Consider the following 15,097-nt stretch of genomic DNA (forward strand, 5'->3'; position numbering starts at 1 on the left):
ATGCATATTTCACAGTGACATGATTGTTTACAAAATTTAGAAAGTAGGTGATAGGGGACGTACCTGGATAACATAGATAACTTACAATGCGCTTCCATAAGACATGAGGGGTTAGATAATAAATAATAAAATATAGAAATCCTAGCATGCTCGTTATCTAATTAGCATAGCAGAAATTATCAAAGTATATGAAAACACTAATTATCACACTCATCTTGTATACAATTCCTAAAAAAAAGATAGACATAATTTCATCAAGTGACAAATGTGGCAACAAAAATAAATTTTGAAAAGATTTTCTTATGTAGGGGTTTCGCCAATTCCCCAATTGATATACACGAAGTTAGCTCAAAATTATCCCATTTATGTGGGACCACAAGCTTTGATTCGTGTCTGATTTCAAACCAAAATTTTCGTTAAAAACTGAGAAAGATGCAAACCGATCAAAAAAATGGTTGCATATTATTTTAAGAAAATGGGGTTTTGATTTTAAGAATCCTAAAGGAATTTTTGAAATGAATTTTTAAAGGGAATGAGATTTTGATTCTGAGAACTCTAAATGAATTTTTGAAATGGTTTTTTTTTTAAGGAAATGAGATTTTGAGAATATTGTTATGTTTTAAAGATAAAAGAAGTTAATTTGAAAACAATAAAATGTATGAATCAAAATACCAAGCAAAAGAAAAAAGAACAAAATCACAAAGTAGAATTTTTGACAACCGATAAAATTGAAGTGGTGGGAATGGAGGCCAATCTTCACTATTTTCCGATAGCCTCTAAAAATTGATTTTGACAAAGGATGAGCAAAGTGATAAACCAAAACCTTAGATCTTACAAGCACTGAAACTTTAAAAACATTTAATCTTAAGATAAACTTAATCAAGCACTAAATATTATGTGACCTTTAAAACAGTACAAACAATACGTATCAACTAATATTGACGATTTGAAGTCATAAATTTAATCGACTAACTAAACAAATGAATAATGAAAAAAAAAAATAATAATAATAATAAAATACATAAAATAAATAAAATTGATCAAAACTAAAATGAACTATTTTTAAACACAAAATGACAACATGGGGTAGATTAAACTTATAGCCTACAATTTGAAAGCATAGAATTAATAGAAAAATGGAATTAAAAAAATCTTAACATAAACTAATCAATATGAAACCAATCGAATTAATTAAAACTCTAAAAAATATCAACTAAAACAGGATCAATCAAGAGTAAAATAATTTTTTTCTTTATTTATTTTAAAACATGAATATATCAACGCGGAATAAAATAAATTAATCAACTTAAATTCTAAAACTAATAAACTAGAAGGATGAATCATGAATTGAATTTAACAACCTTTAGATATGAAAAGAGTGACATGGAATCAATTGAACTAATAAACTGAATTTTTAATAACATCTAAACTAAAAGATAAATTAAAACTAAAACGTATGAAATTATGAATTTCCTAATTGAGAACAAAAATAATGCTAATCAAAATTCTAAATTTTTAACTATCATCACAAATTATCTAAAGTCTAAAAAATCCTAACTTTTCCATTATTAACAAAAATTGCCCAAACCAATACTAAAAAAAAACTAATTTGTCAAACTAAGAAAATGAATTGTAATCACATTAGACAAAAATCATAATTTTCAAGATGGAATAATAAATCAATAATAATTAATTAATTAATTAATTAATAATTGGATAAATATATATATGATTGATTATTTTAATGAACTAAAATTTTATAAGAGTGCTTAAATCTAAGGTAAAATTAAAAACTAACAAAAATGATTTTTAAAACTAAATCTCTAACCTATAGAATCAATTTATAAAAAACAATTTTTTTAAAACTAAATCCCTAACCTATAAAATCAATCTTCTTAACAAATGGATAAATATTTAACAAGTAATTAAATGTGTAGCAAATAAATAAATAAATAAAACTCAAATGTTTTCAATCTGATGCAATGAATCAAAATTAAATTTAATAGAGATCGAATCATTTTTTTTTTCTCAAAGCTAAAACTATATAAAATTGTATTTTCTGAATTTAATATGATAAACCAAAACTAAACTCAAACAAAATTCTAATCTTTATGTGATAGATCAAAATTAAATAAAAATGAGATTCATGCTGCCACACTAAAACAAATATATGCTGAAACTAATAAAATAAGTCAAACCACTCAACCCAACATAATGACCCTTTGAAATGAAACTGAAGTTTAAATTTTCCCAAGAAAACCCATGTGAATAAGTAGTTACCTAGCCGGCTGTGATGCTGTTGGAGCGGTCTGGATGTGTGTAGTTGGTCCAGTGAAGAGCGAGTAAATGGACACCAGCTGTTGTGCTTGGTGCTAGGCGACTGTGATGCTATTGGAGCAATCTGGATGTGCGACTGGTGCGGTGAAGAGTGAGCAAATGACCACCAGCTGCCGTATTTGGTGCTGAAGGGTGCTTCCCGTGGAGGCTCTGTAGGTACGTGGACTGTTTATTTCTCCAAGTGGCAGCCGTGTGAATGTATCTCCTTTACGTGGAGATGTGTGTTGAATCTTCCTTCAAATGAGTGGTGCGGCTGGTTCTCAATGCATGGTGCGGCTGTAATGAGTTCCTCTTCAACTTGCAGCCATGTGGGTACCTCTGGAAAATTCATCTTCTTCCTCTCCCGACTGCACCTTCTCCTCTTCCTTCACTTGGTGCGGCTGTTCTGGAAAAATCTCACTCAGGTGAGGTCGTTCTCCTCGCTTCTCAATGGTTCTCCTCGCGTCCCAGAATGGTGCCGCTGCACCCTCTCACCTTCCAGAAAATGATGCCTTTCCTGTCTTTGAATCCTCTACCCTCTTCTCCTCTCAAAACCAGCCCACTTCATCACCGAATCTCACCCTTCATGCCCTGAATCCCCATTTCCTCCAACCCTCCTTCTCTTTTCTCTCAATCGTGTGTCTTCCTTCCTTTTCTTTTCTTTTCTTTCTCGGTGCGGCTGCCACTTCCTTCCAGAAAATCACTTTCCTTCTCAATGGCCCCCCTTCCTCTCGTCTTCTCAATCCTCTCTCTTATTTCTCCCAAAAAAAAAAACCAGCCACCTTCCTTTCTCTATAGAGCGCTCTGTCTCCTCCCAAAATCAGCGTAATACCTTTTAAAAAAAAACCTTTCTGTATCTTCCTCGAAAAATCATCCTCATTCAGCCAGCCCAAAAATGTTATGTCAATCCTCCCCATGTCTGCTCCTCATCGCCCGAAAAATGATCTTTCTTCCCCTCAATCATGCGGCTGCACTCTCCCCATCTTCCTTGAACGTAGACTCACTCTCTATCTATATCCATCCCGGGCCTTTCTTTTCTTTCTTTATTTTTTTTCAAACGTGGACTGAATATCTCTCCATCACAGCCTCCAAGTTTCCTTTCCTAAAGAAGCCATCTCCGTTGATAAACCTCCCTAATCCAATAGAGACACGCTAGCTTTCCATCTGTAGGCTGCCTTTATGGAGATCCTCCGAATTTTAGACAATGCATACCAATCTATGCGTGGAGGAGCGTTTTAAGTGGTGCAGGTCGTGGTGCTCTCCTTCCAATCCACCATATCTCATATGTGATATCCCATGCGAAAATAAGGACAGAAAGTAAAAGCCATGCAAGAGCAATGGAAAATAAAAATTATGCAATTTAAAATTAAAAGGAAAGGAAAATAGAAAAGATCACTATCGCGTATGTATAAGGAAAACAAAATATCAATTCATGTAATTTAGGAATTAGAGAGTTCAATCTTATGCAATTTTCTAAAGAATAAATAAATAAATAAATGGATAAAAATGAATAAATATAAATATAAATATCAAATCATGCAATAAAATAAATAAATAAATAAATAATCCACACTTTAATATGATGCAATAGATAGCAATAAAGGATAAAAAGAATTCAACTCCTACAACCAAAGATTAAAAATTCATTTGATGCAATCAAAAATCAAGATTAAGCTAAATACTTACCTAATCTAAAAAATAAAAAATAAAATAAAAACAGGCAATCAAAACCAAGAGCTAACCTAAGTGATCTAGGGCTATAGGAACGTCTAAGTGGAACTTATCCTTGGAAAGATCTAAGTGACTCTAAGTGGAAAGTGCCTGGTGGGCCTAGGGTGCCTAAATGGGCCAAGTGTGGTGCCTAATGGGCTAGGTGTACCTAAATGGGCCTAGGGTGCCTAAGTGGGCCTAAAGTGGCTAAATGGGCCTAAAGTGATCTAAGTGGGCCTAGGGTAACTAAGTAGGCTTGAAGTGTCTAAATGGGCCTAAAGTGCCTAAGTCTAAATTAAAGCTGCCAAGAGTCACAATAAGGGGTCAGATAATCCCTCAACCAAAGTCTTCGAGATGGCTTAGAAAAGATAGGCTACACGAGTATTAATGGGCCACCAGGGAATTGCTATAAACGACATGTGCGAGGAAGACAAAATAGAGGGTCTACAGAAGGTTGTGGTTAGAATGTTGGAAAGAGAAGAAGACAATTTAGTCATGCCTCCTAATCCTTTTGCATTTATGGGACAAACAAGCACAAGTGTTAAAAGACGCAAAGCATCTGTCCAACTAGGGTTGACAGTCATATCAGAAATAGAATAAAAAATTGTCGATTATATGTGTGTAATTTAGGGAATAATCATGTTGTAATAAAGAGTTGCAATGTAAACATTTGAAATTCATGTTTGTAAAATAGGGCACTTTTGAGGCTCAAATTTTGTTAAATTTGAAGAGTTGTGGTTGACACATCAATTTTTCCTTTCCTTGCACTAACTTAATTAGGCCTCCTAGGAAAAAAGATTTTGTAGTTGGATTTCAAAAAATAAAAACTGTGGAATACACTTGTTCTCCAAAGAGACTGGCTCTGAAGTTAGATAAGCATTATTCTTGGATGGAGCTTCAATATCAAGGTGGTTGAGGATCAAGGTCAGGAGGAGTTGAGAAAAAAGGGAAAATCTTGCAAACTAGAGCTATGCATGATGGAAAGGAGAAAATGAGACATGGAGGAATTTTCATAGCTAGGCTTGTTCCCATGTGATTTTCTACTTTGTGACTTGCAAAGATCTCCCAACATGCAAATTGAGATAGAAAAGGATATTACTGCAACATTATTGGATTTATCTTACAACATAGATAATGAATTTCAAAATGAGGATATATAAATTAATTAATTTTTTGGTTTGTCTTGCTTCACTGACATAAAAGCCACCAAATTAAAAAGTTAAGCACTATTAGAGAAGTTTTTTAGTCCACATCTCCAAATTCCAAAATTAGTTAATTGATTTTGATTACTAATGGGTCTTAAACCTTCTTGACGGAGCCTATAAAATTAGATCTTTCAAGTTGGTTTGCACTATGTATGATGATGGGGCCACTTTGGTGCAAGTCATTCCTAAGGTAGAGCCTCTTGCTCTGCACAAAAAGGATTGCAGGGAATTAAGCTCAATCTTTCCACAATTGTAATAATAGCTTCCTCTATATGAATGTTGGGAACATGTAAAGTGATCAAACTAATGTCAATCATATATATATATATATATATATATATATATATATAATGTTTTGTAGTTAGTCAAGCATGGTGACATGTTTAATTACAAACTTAGCTACTTCACTTTAACAAGACATGCCCACATGCTTGTGAAAGGAGGAAGTCCTTTCGAGTTGTTATCTGATTAGCATTTGAAATCAGTATTTTTCCATATATAAAAATGAGTTTTTGAATAACTTTTGAGTTCAAATCATTATATTTTAATTTAAATATATGCTAAACTCCAAATTGAAGACTAATGTTTACATCTAGTGAATAATGCAAGGAAAAAGAGGAATTTCAATATATAAGAATGGGTTTCAACACCACTTCGATACAAGGAAGTAGAGTTAATCGGGATATAGTGAGTTTCAGGTGTTATTAAAATGAATTTTAATATCGGGCAATACACAAATTTAATACCAGGATATCATTTTGATACAAGAAATGCATTTTGATACCACTGTATAGGTATTGAAATCATTGATTGCAATTGCTTTAAGATCCAATAAGTTTAGGAGTTTATCGAAATGGATTTCGGTGCAATAACTAAATTTTGATACCATTTCAATACATTGAAGGTACCTAAATTTCCCTACAAAAGCATTCCAAAAATACAAAAATTTTGAAGGATTATCGAAATGAATTTTGATACCTTGTGATACCATTTTGATACATAGTGATACATTGAGATACAATTTCGATACAAGGAGCAAAATTTTGATACATGTACATGAAGATACAATCTGATGCATGTCGATATCAATCCAATACAATATTGGAAACATACCAAAGGTCCACAAGGTTTAGGCATTTGTTGAAATGCATTCTAGTACCTCTGTGGAGGCATTGAAATTTCCAATATGAGTTGCGATCTTCAAAATTTTACTCCAAGACTTCTCCATTTGACTCTTTTGCATATTTTTTTTTTTATATTTTAAGAATTTTAATTATGTTGTCTTTTTTATATGGTTATTAAATTTCACTCACCTCCCTTGATATTTGAGTTAAACACACCTAGGTACCATGAGTTTAAAACTTTAATAAGTATCTTCCTTATTTTAAATCAAATGGAAGGTAATTAAGAGAAAATAGTCGATGAAAAGGGAAAGAAAAGTACTTAACCAATGATAGCTACGTGTATTTAACCTAAACATTAGGAGAATGAAATTAACCCTTATTTTAAATTATATTCAAGGAATTAAACATTAATTAAAGAGTATGGTATATATCCTCTAATGAAGCTAATGAATGACCCTTTCAAATAATACAAATGAAGGTTAACTCTTACAAAAACATAGTCTTAGACAATAAAAATGCGAGATACATAGAAAGAAGGGTGAAAAAGGTATAAAACCAATTGAAAGTCGGAAACAATGTTAAATTTTTTTACATAAACTTATCCACTGTGCTTGATTTTTCTATAGCATTGGCGGTTATACTCAGTAGTAAAATATGAGGCTAACTGGGTACGTCAACTTGTCCATAATATTTGATTTTTCTATATCTAATGTTTTTTAGCTATTTAGTAGTCAAGCATGGTGAGCTATTTAATTACAAATTGAACTACTCCATTTTCACGAGACATGCATGGCCACATGATTGTGAAAGGAGGATGTCCTTGTTGGTTGGTCCCAGTGGGGCCAATGAAGAAAGAAACTCATGTATGTATCATGTTTTAGGTGAGAGACTGCAACTTGGACCCATGAAAGATCATTTTTTGTTTGTAATTGTATATCTTTCTCTACGTGCCCATCTTTAAAGTAATTAGAATAATTTATATCAAGTGATTTTTAAAAAACTTTCTTTTTCTGAGTTTCAATTGGTATTCTATCATTGTGGAATTTGCTTTTACATTTCTAGTGAAACCTGACTTTGTATCTCTTGCATTTTCCAATTTAGAAAAAGATGTCTTTAATTAACTAATGTGTCCAAAATCTTATTTTGATTTTTATTAACTTCTTCATGAATCATATGATTAGTTTTTCTTATGAATTTTCTCTTAAGAATAAGGAAACAATGAGCTCTCTAGAGCATCTCATTACTTAATAGGAAAATTAATGGTAAAAAAAGGAAAATTGAAGTTGTAAGTCTTAATTTCTCAAATGAGATTTGTTTAATTTGTTTAATTTATCTTAAAACTAAATAAATTGTAGTTTGACTTAAGTTTAAATAGAACTTAATTTTATTAAATATTTTATTATATTTTAAGACTTAAGTTAAAAGACACCTTAATTCAAAATTGAGCTTAAAAAGTAGTTTATTGTACAAACATCCCATTGATCATGAACCATCATTAGTTACAACATTTGCTAACTACACATTTGTAAATAATAATAGATAAGAATTTTTTTTTCACTCTAATTATGAGATGATTGTGAAATTAACTTGTAAACAATGAATATTAGCCAAACTTGTTTTTGGCAAGTGAAATAAAAATTATTTGTCACCTTCTTGAAATATATATATTACCCACTTTTCCACTAAAATCCATATTTGAAAAGTTCATAGATCCTTCCCTTAGTCATAATTCTCAATGCAAAGAAGTCAAAAGTCTTCAAGGCAAGAAAAAATATCAATTTATTGCTAAGAAAATTCATTGGTAGGCCATTGTTTGAAATCGACACATGCACAATGGACCATATGATTCATGACAATGTAGTGGCCATATGATTCATGACAATGTAGTGGCCAATGTCAACAAAGTCAGCCTTATTAGAATTATTGAAGGAATATGATGCTATCAATTTTTTACTAACAAAATTCATTGGTAGGCCATTGTTTGAAATTGACACATGCATAATGGACCATATGATTCATGACAATGTAGTGGCCAAACGATTCATGACAATGTAGTGGCCAATGTCAACAAAGTCAGCCTTATTAGAATTATTGAAGGAATATGATGCTTGAAAGGGACCAGCTAAGAATTTTGATCCATGTACAAGGGTTGTTGATGTAGTAATGGGCATTTATACTCTTCAAAATAATTGATTTACATTTTAGTTTTATTTGCAAATTGTAATAACCTTTTTATTTTTTATTATTTTTTGTTTACTTTATCTAATATATATGCTATGCTCTTAAGATCATATCAACTTTATTTTACGTTTGGTTGAAAAATAGATAAGATAAATGATTATTCATTTTATTTATCATATCCCTTTATATGAGATTTAATAATCTCACAAAAAACATGCAGTATACATGCCTTTTAGATAATAAATTTATTTCTCATATTCATTGCATTTCTTAAATATTAGTTCCTTTTAAAAAAATTTCATTTTAATCACTTTGAATAATAAAAAATAAAATCTAATTTTAAAAAATAAAATTTTTATTCCAAAAAGAAGAAAAATAAAAGCATATTTATATTATAATACAAAATAAAATTATATATATGTATATATGAAATACAAATTAATATTTTATCATAATCTAAACCATCAATTAAATATGACCTTAATTTATATAATTTCATCACTCTATATTTGTTTAACATTCATAAGATGGTGATGCATGATATTTGGCTTTTTCTTACTACTTGAGGAAACAAGACAACCAAAAAAATTATTTGTCACCTTCTTGAAATATATCACCCACTTTTCCATGAAAATCCATAATTGAAAATTTCATATATTCTTCCTCTATCTCATGTATTACTGTAAAGAGTCAAAGTCTTCCAAGGCAAGGGCTAATATCCATTTATTGTTGAGAAATTCACTCGGTAGGCCATTGTTTGAAGTCGGCACATGTATAATGGACCATATGATATATGATTTATGACAATATAGTAGTCAAAGTCTTATTGGAGGACTTTGATTTATGATAATATCGAATTTCACAATCTCATGAAGAAAAATGGAATACACTTATATTTTGGATAGTAAATTTATTTCCCATATTCATTGTATCTCTAAAATATTTATTTTCAAAATATTTCATGTTAATCACTTTGAATAACAAAATAAAAATAAAAATAAATAAAAAATAAATCTAATTTTAAAAAGATAAAAAATCATGGGTTAAGCCTAGTGATCAGCCCATACACAATTAGGCTATTTCATTCGATTCCAAAATGCCTCTCAAAGGATCAACCCCAACAATAGGCTCATGGGTCAAGCCTAGTGATAAGCCACAACTTAGGCCGGTCCATATCCATACACAACTTAGGCCGAGTTAGGATCATGGACTAGTTTTTGGGCTTGTCCCCTTAGAAGGCATTTTGGAACCCAATGAAACAATAACAAATTTTCAATTGCTTCTTGCTTTCTTACTTTTAGGTTTTGCCTTTCCTGAAAGGACTCCATTTGCAGACTAGATTTTCAGTTTTTAAAGACAGGGTCTCTAGAATTAATATGCAGTATTTGGTCCTTAAAGGCCCAACAGACCCATGGGCTAGTTGGCAGGGCAGGGCTAGCTAGCTTGGATTTGGGCTAGCCCAGCACGTTTGAGGCCTAGCATTATCAAAGCCCAATTTGGCCTAGGAGGCAACTTTAGGGTCAACACAAACCTATCTGGGCTACCCCTAAACTAAGATTAAATGGCTAGGACCCAAAGGGATAGCTCAATATGGGCCTATATTTGCCATAAGATGAGGAATATATCAGCCATTGCTAGATTCTAGCATGCTATATTTTAAAGATTATCTCCAAGTCTTTTTATCTTTTTTTCATTTTTTCTTTGTTCTCACTTCTCCCTAACGTGAAGTATTTGAGACATGCTTTTTCATCTTAGCTCATGTGGTAAAGTGGTGAAGTGGGGTTGTTGCTTTAGTTAATCTTAGGATACGTTGAACTTTGATGATAAACTTTAATTTAAGTAAAATTTAATGTGTTGGAATCATGGATAAATCTAAGATTTTTTTAAAATAATTTAAAACTCAAATAATAAATTCATTAATTCTAAAAATTTATGGATTAAAATTGTTTCATAATTACTTTATTGATTATTTTCTGCATATAATTATATTTTTATAATTTTTTCCAATTATCTATTAGAAAAATGAACTTTAGAAGTGATATATTATCAGTTATAACTTTATTATTTCTCCTATACAAACGACTGTATTTTTTTATTTTTCTCACTAAGTAAATAGATTATAAATTAAATAAGATATAATTAATAATTTAAATATTTTAATGAATCTTTTGATTTTTAAGAATAAATTGAAATTTAAAAACCAAACCAATTAATTGCACATTCAATCAAAACATTATAGCATATTATATTCATAATTAAGTATTAAATGTATACGTATAATAAGAAAACTTAGTTTATTTACATGTTAAAAAAATTAAACTTTATTTGTTATTCATTTTAAATGAAATATTATTAATGATAATTATTTTAAAATTATGTTTATTTTTTTTAATAATAAAAAAATTTACAAAGATGTTAATATCCTTATATTTCTAACATAAATTAAAATAGTGTATTTCTTAATAAACAAAATATAACTTATGATTTTATCATAATATTCCTATTTATGTTCTACTAAAAGCTATTCATTTTAAAATAATTTATAATTACAAAACTATTTTTATTTTTAATAAGATTTGAATTAAATTTAATTAACATTATATAAATTAAATTTACAATGTTTTTATAAAATCAAAACAAAAAATTATTTCAAAAAACAATTTATCCAAACAAGGATTTTGTTTTTTAATATTTATGAACATATTAATTTCGTTATGCTTCTAACATATATTGAAATAATGTATTTTTTAATAAAAATATATAACCTATGATTTTATTATAATATTACTATTTATGGTCTACTAAAAACTATTTATTTTTTTATCTATTTGTAATTAAAAAATTATTTTCATTTTTAATAAGATTTGAATTAAATTTTATTATTATTATATAAATTGAATTTATATTTTTTTTATAAAATTAAAACAAAAAAATTATTTTTAAAAACAACTTATTTGAAACAAGTTTTTTGGTGTCTCCACAACAACTAGTTTGAAAACAAGCTCTTAAGTTCACCTTATCTTTCATTAACACAATACAATCTTCTCTTTCTATTTTTTTGTTCATTTAAAACATTCAAAGGAATGAAGCAAGCATAAAGAGAATAGGGCTTTTACTAGAAAATTCAAAACTACTCTTATAATGAGAGACACCTAACCACAAAGATGATACAAACAATGCCAACAATATTAAATTATGATATAATAGAAAATAAATTATGATAAATATATAATCTTTTAATATTTAATTAATATATTAAAAACACTATAAAGAATATTATAGTGATCACTTTTATATTTTTTCTAATTAATTAAATAATTTTTTTAATGTTTGATGCATGTTATTTAACAAATTAAGAGTAAATTTGCTCTAGTGGTGCTTGTGATATTAGCGAACGATCATGATATTTTTATAACTTATTAAAATTAAAAATAAAAATATCAATAATTACTTATGTCTATATATATATATATATATATTAATATTTCGATTTTATTTAAGTTTTGAAGTCCACCAGGTCATTTGCACAAGAAAGATGATCACACTGTACAAGAAAGATGATCACATATAGTGTACTTGGTACGAGTGTACTATTCCCATCCCGAGGGTGAATTATCATAATTGTATCTCACCAGCCTGAGAAGGCAGAGGGGTCGACAAATCCAGCTCATGCAGACAAAACGGTCAGCAATTGTGGGCCATGCGACCTAACGACAAACTTGATGATAAACCAACCTGAGCTCACTCATGCCACGTTTCCACATTTCATTGGGTTGACTTGTAAAACTCAAAAAGTTTGGTCTATTTAAAGGGGGTCACCTCAGTCTAGCCAATTAATACTCAATTCTGAGCTCGGACCCCATCACTCGCAGCTATGGCAGAGGTCTCTGTGCCCCTAATCTCTTTACTCCCTTCACACCCATTTGATTTTTTCATCTGAATTTCACATTTTCTCGCTGGTTTATATATATATCAGCCATATATATCATTCTGGAGCTTCATCAATATAATCTGTAAAGTTTAGATTTCCACAAAGTCCTCTCTTTTTAAGCGTGCTTAAGCTGTTCTGGAGCTTGAGTGCAATACTTCAGGTGCCTTTTTAGTTGATCATAACACTTGAGTGCTTGATCTTAAAATCCTAGTTCATAATTAAATCAAACACCTAGTTTTCAATTCCCTAAATTCCCTAAAGTCCTTTGTTTTTTTTTTTTTTTTTTGTCATTTTTAAAAGCCATTACCCTTTTTTTAAAACTTATTATACATACCTATATTCCCAAGGCTGATTCCGCAACAATCTTGAGTCTTCCAAGTGATGTAAGTCACGAGAAAATATATAGAGTTCTAAATCAAGATGAACAAAATAAAAATGCCAACTTAATCTATCTAGGTCAATGCATTAACACTTTCCATGGATTATTTTGAAGGTGTAAAATTTTATTTTTTATCCTTTCCTCTATAACGATGCCACTCTTTTGATTCCAAGACAAAAGTCAGTTGATGTAATTTAGGGTTTGGGGTTTGTTCTCCAATACTGAGATCTCTAGTCAATCAAGTATATTGAAATCTCTAATCAATCAAGTAAAAGCAGGATGATTAAGCCGTTGCAATGCCTCCCACTTTTCCACCATGGTAGTGTTCTTTTCCTAAGGCAAAGACATGATATTTTATTTTCTTAAATATGGATATAATTTTATTTTCTAGCATGCTTCTTTCTCATGAATTTATTTATTTATTTATTTTTAAGTTGATGCCACTAGGACTGACATTATAATTAAATATAAGAAATATGTCCAGCATGAGTATAGTGATTATTTTATGTAATCAACAACCTTGAATATAGCAAATGTTTGTTTTTCTACATTGATACAGAAATATTAGTCTAACAAAATAAATAATTTATTTTTTTATTCTAAAATATTGACAAATAAATAAACATGTCACATGGTGTCGTCATTGTTTTCTCTTGGGGTACATAGCTAACATGATATTTTGTTAATTGTGACTTGCGATCACCAAAGCAAGTAATATAATATTTTATCTCCTAAAGTATGAATACAATTTTGTAAGATGACCTATTTTCCTATGCAATTATTTTCTTGCTAGAAACAAACTACTTTTCGTAGTTTTCCCTTTGGAATTCACTTCAGGAAAAAAAAAAAAAAAAGAATTTATTTCACAAATCAGAAGATGTATGATGCCTTATTAGCATTAAGCAAACTCCTCCCTACATTTTGTTCCAATACATCTTGCTTTCTTACTTTTAGGTTCTCCCTTTCGACTCCATTTGCCCTACTCCTCCCTGTTGAACAGACTCAATTTTCAGTTTCTTAAGATGACGTCTCTAGAATTGGAATGCAATATCATGTTGACCCATAGGCTGGCTCAGATTTAGCCTAACCCAGCACGTTTGAGACCCAACATCAAAGCCCAATTGGGTTGAGGAAGCAATTCTAGGCCCAACGCAAAGCTATTTGGGCTATAGCATGAGGAATTATGCCATGGCTAGTGGTGAATATCACTTTTAAAGAGAGGCAAAAATGTGTCTCACCTTAATATAAACTAAGTGTACGTGGTTACCATAATAAGCCTAACTAATTCCTGAGTACACTAATCCATGTTTTTCCCCTCTTACTTTCTCTAGATTGCTTAAACATCATTGGATCATCAACCATCATTTTTCCAGATTTGGACTCGATTTGTGAAGAACTGGTTGAAGTTGTAGCTTGACCAGTCCACCTTTTGCTTCTCCTTGCACTTGGATGATGGTTAAACATGGGAAAATACAAGTTTGAATCACAAGTTCAAAATCAATTAAGCTAAATGTTCTATTAGCTAGGTTGTATTCAGGGCATTGGGGCTCATTAGTGGAAGTTAAGATTCAAAACACCACTCTATAGTTCTTAATTGGTTGTTAAATGCTTTGATCAAATTTCTCCTAGTGTTTGATTTTTCTATAGCATTGAATATCATAGTCAATATTAAATTATGCAGGTGAATGGGTACATCAACTCAACTTGCCCACAATGTTTGATTTTTCTATAGCATTAACTATTATAGTTAGCATTGAAGTATGAGGGTGACTAGGTGCATCAACTTGTCCACAATGTTTGATTTTTCTATATATAATGTTCTGTAGCTAGTCAAGCACGAGGAGCTATCTAATTACTAGACATACCCACATGCTTATGAAAGGAGGAGGTCTTGCAAGTTGTTATCCTATTTAATAGGTGAAGAATTAGAATTACTGAAAATAATCGTCTTAAGTATGTGTGTATGTATTTTTTTATTATATTAAATACATGTTTTAGATATTGTTACTAAATATTGGATTAAAATAGGAATTTCCTAAGTAATTAAAATGACTTCTCTTGAACTTGAATTCCCTTATTTCCCATTTTAGAAAAAAAAAAAAAAAAAAAACTCCCTCTTATAGACGATAATTACTACAAATTGTTAAATTATTGGAAGATGCATGTTTTAGGGTTTTGCTTTGATATTTCGTTGCTACTAAATAGATTGAACCAATTTAATAGTCTTTTACGCTTTCCACCTAAGACAATT

This window comes from Vitis vinifera, chromosome 16, assembly GCF_030704535.1.
Source record: "Vitis vinifera cultivar Pinot Noir 40024 chromosome 16, ASM3070453v1".
NCBI lineage: Eukaryota > Viridiplantae > Streptophyta > Magnoliopsida > Vitales > Vitaceae > Vitis > Vitis vinifera.